Below are 8,081 nucleotides of genomic sequence, written 5' to 3'. Positions count from 1 at the left end.
ACATAATGCAGAGTGACTGCTCGGAGAGTCTCTTCCTGGTGGGCCCTGCTAAGAAGACAAAATGCCCTGGATCTGACCCTGAGGGGATAAATGCCCTCCTTGGGGTTGGCCAAAGCTGACTGAGTGAGGCAGGGACAAACTGGAATGGGTTTGGAGGAAAAGGGGGACAGGACAAGAAAACCAAAGGAAGTGTCGTATGGAGCCCAATGGGCTGGCTTCCCTGTGACTGCTGAGCAAAGGCAGAGGCGGCTCCAAAGTACTTGGGAAAACGACAACTGGCAAAACCCATACTGAGGGGTAATGATGCTGTCAGAGGCACTGCCTGGTGCTAAGGGCTTGGAAGTTCTGCCAACAGGATTCATTGTGAATGTGTAATTTGCTGAACATTGTTAAGCCAATGTTTCCCCCAACTGGGGATGACAGGCAAGTGTGCCTTCAGTGCCCCCTCCTAAGAGCTGCCGGGTCTATGTTGCCACACAAGCAACAGTGGGGTCCCGAGTCTTATGGTGCCCTCAGCTACACCTCAGAGGGCCTTGCCCACACTGAAGGACTTCCTGGTGTGATGCCCTCCCCACTAGAGCCCTTCTCCCGGAATTCTATCCCAGTTCAGGGCCCAGCTCAAATCTGACCTGTTTCAGAAGGCCTTTTCTGACCAGCCACCTCCCCATGCGTGTTTCCAGCCCTCAGCTCATTTCCCCGACCTACGTGGACTTGCCTTTCAAAGGGAGCTGAACACAATTTGCCTAATACGGCAAACTGTCTCTCTCTCTCCTCTTGACTTGGGGGCTCTTCTGGAGCAACATCTGTCTGACTGCTTTCTAATTCTTGATCTCCCTACATGCAACCATTTAAATGGCAGAAGCTATTTACATTTCTATTGGATGAACAGATGAACAACTGTGTCATTTGCTTATGGACAACAGGATGAAAAGTGGAAAGATGGGTGAATGAGGTCTGGCCCAGTGGGTCTGTGCAGCTCAGGGAACAGCCAAGCATTCTCCTGCATATGGTCCCTGCTCCAGGAAGAAATCTGGGCGTAATGATGAGTGAAGAGTGCTCAGCACAAATAAAACATTGGACTGACTGTCCCAAGAAGAGTCCTTAGAGATTATTTAGCTCTGACATCTTTTGTGATTAGGAAACAGGCCCAGAGAAGGGAAACATCTGTTATGAGGATGCATCACCAGGGCCAGTGGTGGGGCTGGAACTGAGGTCCAGTCCAGGGCTCACTTGTGTTTGCTGTCCTGTGGCCATCATTTGAATTTGAACATGACGGTCTCAGGGGTGTAGGTACATGTATAATTCATCAAATGTTTTCCAGGAATTTTAATGTACTTTTTCCAAGTAACTTAAAAAATTGCTTTCAACAATTCCTGTTTCCTATCTTAACTAGTATTTTCCATGCACTTGCTAAATAATCCCTTGCTGAAGATTTGAGAAATCACTCTTGCCGATGATAGCTTCATACAGCCATATCCCTTCTTGTTCCACTGAAATTGGCCTTCCTGGCTATTGGTGGATGGTGATGAATTGTGGGGGAAGATGCTGCAGTATGAAGTCTGAGCTCCAAATAGAGAGAGAAGTGAGGGGAAGATGGGAACAGTGATGGGGTGGATTTGGGGGTGAGGACAAATAAGGATAGGGATGGCCTAGGCGGTTAAAGGAATGAAGAGGAGATGGGGTGAGGAGGAGCTGAGGAGAGGAAAGTTGCCTCACTGTACTGTACTGCACTGGAAGCACCTTGACCCAAGGTTGGGTATCTTATTCATCTCTGTGTCCCTAGAACTGGGGACTAAGCTCTGGGCCTGACTCAGAGAAGGGCTTTGGAAACTCTTCCTTGAGTGAATAAATGTACTGTAGAATGGGCACATCCACCCTCTGGGAAATGAAGGAATTGCTGTCACTCAGAGCTGCCTGTCCCCTTCCGGCAACATGTTAAAGCCCAGTGGCAACTTTGGATGCACTTCAGAGTCATCTTGGAGCTTTTTCAAAGTATAGATGTTGGTCTCCTCTCCTTTACACTGAATCAGAAGAGGGAAGGATGGGCCCCATCAGGTGAATCAAAAATGCATACTCCTGTGGTTGGGGACCACTCTGTCACAGTCTTCCTCCTTCCTTGGTCTCTTCTGGAGATGACCTTGCATTGAATGCATGTTCATCTCTTTGTCATACCTGGGTTCATCCATTTAATAAGGTTTGATGGAACTGAATGTCTATGTGGATTTTCCCAACCATAAGAACCATTACCCAGCGTGCCACAGTCAACCCCAACCTCAGCCTCCGATGGAGAACTGATGGATGTGCATGGGGGCGGAAGAGGCCTTTACACTGTGGAGCACTTAGGGAGGGGGGCTCCCTGCTCAGCAGCTTTGCTGGTCAGTCCCCAAGACAAGCCACAGAAATCACATGGCTATCAGGTAGCCTCTGGGGCCACCTCTGCTTCCTTTCTTGGAGATGAGAGGTTTCAGCCTCCAAAAAGGACCATGCTGCAAAGAGATTCTTTTCCTGAAGGGGGTCAAAATCAAGGAAAGTCAGAACTTCAGAACACATCTATCCCTCTCCTCATTCTCACGGTATGCATAGGCACATGCATGTGTGTGAGCAAAAGCACACACACACACACAGTGCATGAAGAACATGGTTTGTTAAAGTCTTCTCCTTGACAAATGACAAAGTCTTGCCTTGCATTGCCCACCTGTGTGTGTATCATATATTCTGATATTAATTTGAGAATATAAAGAAAGTCCCCTGAACAGGCCCTAAAATCTCACCACTATTACTTTGGCTTTCCTGATAAACTATAAATCCCTTAGCAGGATTAAATATAATCAGTCACTGATATGTTAATATCAATAAATTGATGAGAGACATTTGGCAGAGCAGGTTTGGGTGAGGGCAGGACAAGAGTATAGCAGTGGGGCATGGGGTGGGGATTACAGAGCAGAGAGCAAGGCATGGAGCAGTGGAAGTGGGGGTGCTGGAGACTGAGCTGGCTCCTTTCACACCTTGAGCCACCACTGTCCTCTTCAGAGAGTTCTGGAGTTGGCCCAGTCCGGGGAGTTTGGGAAAATCCTCCAAACCTCCTCTTAGTCCACTCATCAACCAAGTGTACGACCCCCTTCCTGGATGGAGCCTATCCCCACAGCAGTCATATGTGAGTGCACTACCACACATTTAGTGATGTGGCATGATCATCCTTCACCTTATCTCTATTCAAGCTTTGTCTTTCAGCATGATCATTGCAACCCTCACCACAGAGCTGGGTGTAAGGCATTGCTATCTCCATCATTCAGATGAAGTAACTGAGGTTCAAATGGTTTATGTCATTTGTCTAAGGTCACACAGCAAGAGTCAGAGCTGGGAAATGTGAAGTTAGAACCTATGCACAGCTTAGCCATTCACTAGTTGCGTGACCTTAGACATGTTACTTTCTCTCCTTGTGCCTTGACTGCCTCATCTGTAAAATGGGGACAATAATGGTATCTAGTGCAGAAGGATGTTGTATGAACTAAATAGATAACACAGAAAACATGTATAGCATAGTACCCAGGTACACAATGAAATGCTACATAAGCATTTGCTGTAATTATTGTTCTTGTTTTTGTTCAATACTGTTTCCAAGGGATCCTATCTCCTTCTCTGTTTCTCTCATAGCATTTATTTAACACATAGTAGGGTCTCAATAAATATTAGCTCTCTTCTTTTTCCCTTTCCTTTATTTTTCTGAAAACTACCACCAGGATCAAAAAAATGTCACAACTGCTTGGTCTATCAAGCAAAGATTTTCATCTTCCTTGGGAAAAGGAGCCAACCCTGGCACTACGAGATCAAAGCAAGCAGAGTTCAGGACCTTGAACTGTGGCCCTTGCTTGGCTAGAGTTCAGAGGAAGGTTCCCTGGAGATGGAGAGCCAAGCCCCTGTCATTTGGATGCTTCCAGTCCCACGTCACTGACACATTGCAATCCGCATCATGTTCTCTATCCTCAACAGGGCTGTTCTGATAAAAGGCTGACTAATGGGCAGGAAGGGGGATGCCTTGCCAATGTGCTTGTTTCCATTAGATTATGGATGTATTTTTAGAGTGGCTGAGAAATATCTAGGATCTTGCCTTGCAAGATGATTTTGCAGACTAGGACTGGGAAGAAATAAATCTTAGCAAGAAAAAAAAAAGATTGCAAATGCTTCCTGCTGCTGGGAGTTCCTTCTTTTCATCACCACCTGGTTCACTATATTCAGATATGGCTTGAGTGTTATTTCTTCTGAGAGGCCTTCCTGGAGCCTCTTCCAGCAGCACCCATTTCTCACAGCCTCTTGGGCCACATTCGTCTCACTGTATTATTATTGCCAGTCCACTTGATGGACTCCTTCATTGATTGAGCTCTTTGAGGGCAGGAACCATGGCCATTGATTCATTCCAGAATCCTAATTTGAGGCTTTTATAGAGTAGATGCTCAGTAATGTTCAACAAATACATGGATGGATGAAGTACAAAGACCAAACGGTCATTCTGTATCAGTAAATCTGACTGTGAGTGTGACTGCGGGCCCAAGCTCCTGTGTTTCAGCATCTCTCACGCTAGGTGTTTGTCCCTTACCCCATGTGGCACTGCCTGATGCCACTGCTGACCTGCTCATTATGTGATATTCAAGTAATGCAATTAAATAAATACCTCTGTTGCCAGACTGACACACAGCAAGAAACAAAAGTACTAGTTACAGTCAACCAGTCCAGTGGTACAGCCTCCAGGGCTCCACGTGGGGATAAAGACTGGGGAGTGGGTGCAGGAAACGGGTAGAGATGATGGCAGTGGGGGTGTTGCATAAGCTATCAACTTACGGATAACAATTTCTCTTGTTTTTAAAATGAACCCCATCACCTACAGCATATGAAGTGATCAATTGGTGGGACCTTTATGGTAACAGTATAATTCTCTCCATTTGGATGAAGTTTCTCTCAGTCCTCAGCGCCTCAGAGCAAAGTCCTGGGGAAGCTGTCAGGTCCAGCCCAGGCAGCAGAACAGGGTATTTTAGTACCAACCACTCTTGATAAAGCAGAAGCATATAGAATGAGTCTGTTCCTACTTGTCAGGGCCTCAAATCCCATCTGCAGGGAAGGAAGCTCACATAGCTGCACATCTTGCACTTGACCTTCAGAAGAGAGGCTGATGACAGAAAGAAGCCCTCCAAAAATGTACCCACTGGGCAGAGACTGCTAGCTATCCCCATTATCCAGTCTTCTGTTCTTCCATAGTAACTGACTTTTAACTGAACATGTGGCCACCCAAAATGAAGGCTACTTTTCCAGTGTCCTCTGCGGCTAGCTGTTGCCATGAGATTAGGTCTTGGGCATAGGCTGAAGTGATGTACACTGTTTCTGGGTCTTGACCCTAAGGAGAAGGACATGCTCCCCTACTCCTCTATCTTCTCCTTCCTACCAGCTTATGTGACACTGTGGTGAGCCAGGTAAGGTCATGAATCATAGCAACACCCTAGGAAGGAGCACAAAAAGAGAAAGAGACCGAGGCCTTGAGGACTCGCAGAGCACAGCTACCAACCCGGCTTGGACTTTCCTCATGAGAAAATTAATCTTCAGTCATGTTGACACCAGGTGAGTCTCTGTCACACTCAGTTGATCTTTGATCCTAACTGAGGCACTCATATCAATGAACTGAATATATATACGTGCATGTGTGTATGTATATATGTAGAAAATCAGACACATATGCACACACACACACACTCAGCAGGTTCTTCATATCTCCTCGATTGCAAGTTATGAATTTAATAAAATTTTAATCCTTCAAGGGAGTCATTCATCCCTTTGAATGATAAACACGTATTAACATACATTGCTAACACAAAATAATGGGACATCTACAACAGCTTGGAAATCATAAAACTAAATGGTGAGATTGATTCTTGGGAAAATGGTCATTTTTGCCTGATATGTATTATTATTATTCTCTGTCAACCAGAATCCCCATTTTCCCAGCACCTTCATCATCAGTCTTGTCACGAAGACTTTTGTATCAAGATAGGTGCTCCAGGTGTCTAATGCTACCCACTTCCAAATGTCATTTGGAATGACATTCCAAATGTCACCACCATTCCCTTATCCTAAAAGCTGAACAGACAACAGTCACAACTCTGTTCACCCCCAGGATATCCCTTGCCTCTTCCAGTTGGTCCGGTCTTATGTAATCTTTCCCAAAGCCAGCTAGAGCCTCATCCAGTGGGTTACCCTGGCAACCCAGCTGTGTCATCTTGAAAGATGTCTCCGGGCACCAGCTTTGGAGTCTGCAAGAGATTTAACTGGGGCTGAACTGTGAAGCCACGACATATTAGCTTTAACACGATGTCATCATTTATCACGCTCTTGGTAGACATGTCACATTTTTTAAAAGAACATGGATAAAAATAATTACTACCTTGACTATGCAGTGAGATTTACTTAGAAAGCAGACACAGCTATCTATTTTCAGAGACCAGCTTTGTCTTTTATGGTCTTCCTTGCATTTCTTCTAAAAGAAAATCATTTCAGTGTTCACATTTTTCTCTGAATATCTCGTTACAAACTCCAACATAAGCAACCTAATTTCAAGTCATCAGATAGCCTTTTCATTCTGGGCATGTCAAGTTTTACAGTTTATCTTTTCATTTCCTCTTTGGAAAAGTAGTATTTAAGGAAGTTCATTGACGACTCTCTTTTGCTGGTAAGAACCTCCCATATTCATAAGAAAATTAGCTAGCTACTTGACTCTCGGAGTGGGGGAGGTTATGTTATTCTGTTATGTTATGTTGCATATTACTTATTTAAACATTCTGTATTGAAAGGGTTCATTGAGAATCTCTGTAGCTCATTATTCTGGATAACACACTTTAAATGTTTCATTTCTTTCACTTATTCTTTCAATTGAGTTTCAGTTAAGCTATGAAACAGAGTCCTTTATTCATTTACTAATTTATTATATCTTCCAACTAATTTTTGTTATTGAGTGCTGGGGATACAGAGATGACTAAGACACAGTCCCTGACCTTGTGGGTAGCTGGACAAAAAAATAGCCACAATGTCAAGGGAACTGTGCTATAGGGACAGGCATGTCTAGCAGAGATTGAGTGACAGCTGCACGTGATTTCTAGAATCTTGCTGTTGGAAGGGAACTTAAGAAGTCACATGGTTCAACTCCCTCTCTTTACAAAGGAAGACATTGAGGTCACACCTGCCTCTCCTACTTACCGACCACTCTTCTCACTCACATTGAACTTCATTCTGTCCCTTGTACAGGGTGTTCACTCCCATCTCTGCCTTTGTACCACATTTTATCCATTTTTATATCTCCAGATCAAAGTAGGAGGTGGAGACAAAAAAATGTTTCATGTCACCTCACAAATACTATTTGAAGGTGGTAGAGCAGGGATTACTAACCCTCTTTAATAAACTGAGATTCTATAACCCAGACAGGTTTGTAACTGGCAAAGATCAACTTGCTAGCAGTAGTCCTCACCAAGCTCAGCCCCATTCTCTTTCATATTAAGTAGGATGCTTTCTCTTGCAAGGAACGTAAGACCCCACTAAGAGGGGCCTTGACACAAAGAGTTAATTATCCCATACAGTATGTGGCCAGGTCCTGTTTCAGGACTAATTCTGTAGCTCAGGGATGTTCCCAGTCCCTTTCTACTCTGCCACGTTCAGCTTGGAAGCCTTATATCCCCTCACCATTGGACGTTAGCTGTAGCAACTCCAGGCATCACACACAGACACCAAAAAATCCAGCAGTCTTATCTGGATGAAAGAAAAACCTTTTCCAGAATCCTTCCCAATCTCAGGAGACCTTTTCTCAGATCGCTTTTGACAAGGATTGAGTAACTTACCTATGTCTTTCATGCAAGGTAGGCCAGGAAAGCATGTAACTGGATTTTTAGCCTCTATTTTGGGAGGTAGGCCACTGCTAGAGAGGAGGGATAGTGACCATCCAGTAGGTAACCAACAGTGTCTGGTGTCTCATTTAATCAAGCTCCCTCTCTTTGGCTCCTCAGTGCCAGGCATGAGGACTTATGATCTCAGTTTGTGGCCATGAAGTC

At 44.7% G+C, this 8,081-nt stretch overlaps 1 protein-coding gene across 3 annotated transcripts in view; it reads right to left on the bottom strand.

Moving 5' to 3' along the window:
• Positions 1-8,081, bottom strand: part of VSNL1 (visinin like 1) — a 112,892-nt gene that overhangs the window by 36,943 nt on the left and 67,868 nt on the right. The window lies entirely within an intron of this gene.

The sequence above is a fragment of the Rhinopithecus roxellana genome, chromosome 17 (genome assembly GCF_007565055.1).
Source record: "Rhinopithecus roxellana isolate Shanxi Qingling chromosome 17, ASM756505v1, whole genome shotgun sequence".
NCBI lineage: Eukaryota > Metazoa > Chordata > Mammalia > Primates > Cercopithecidae > Rhinopithecus > Rhinopithecus roxellana.
The sequence above is the reverse complement of the archived record's forward strand: the minus strand, read 5'-3'. Positions and strand labels throughout refer to the sequence as shown.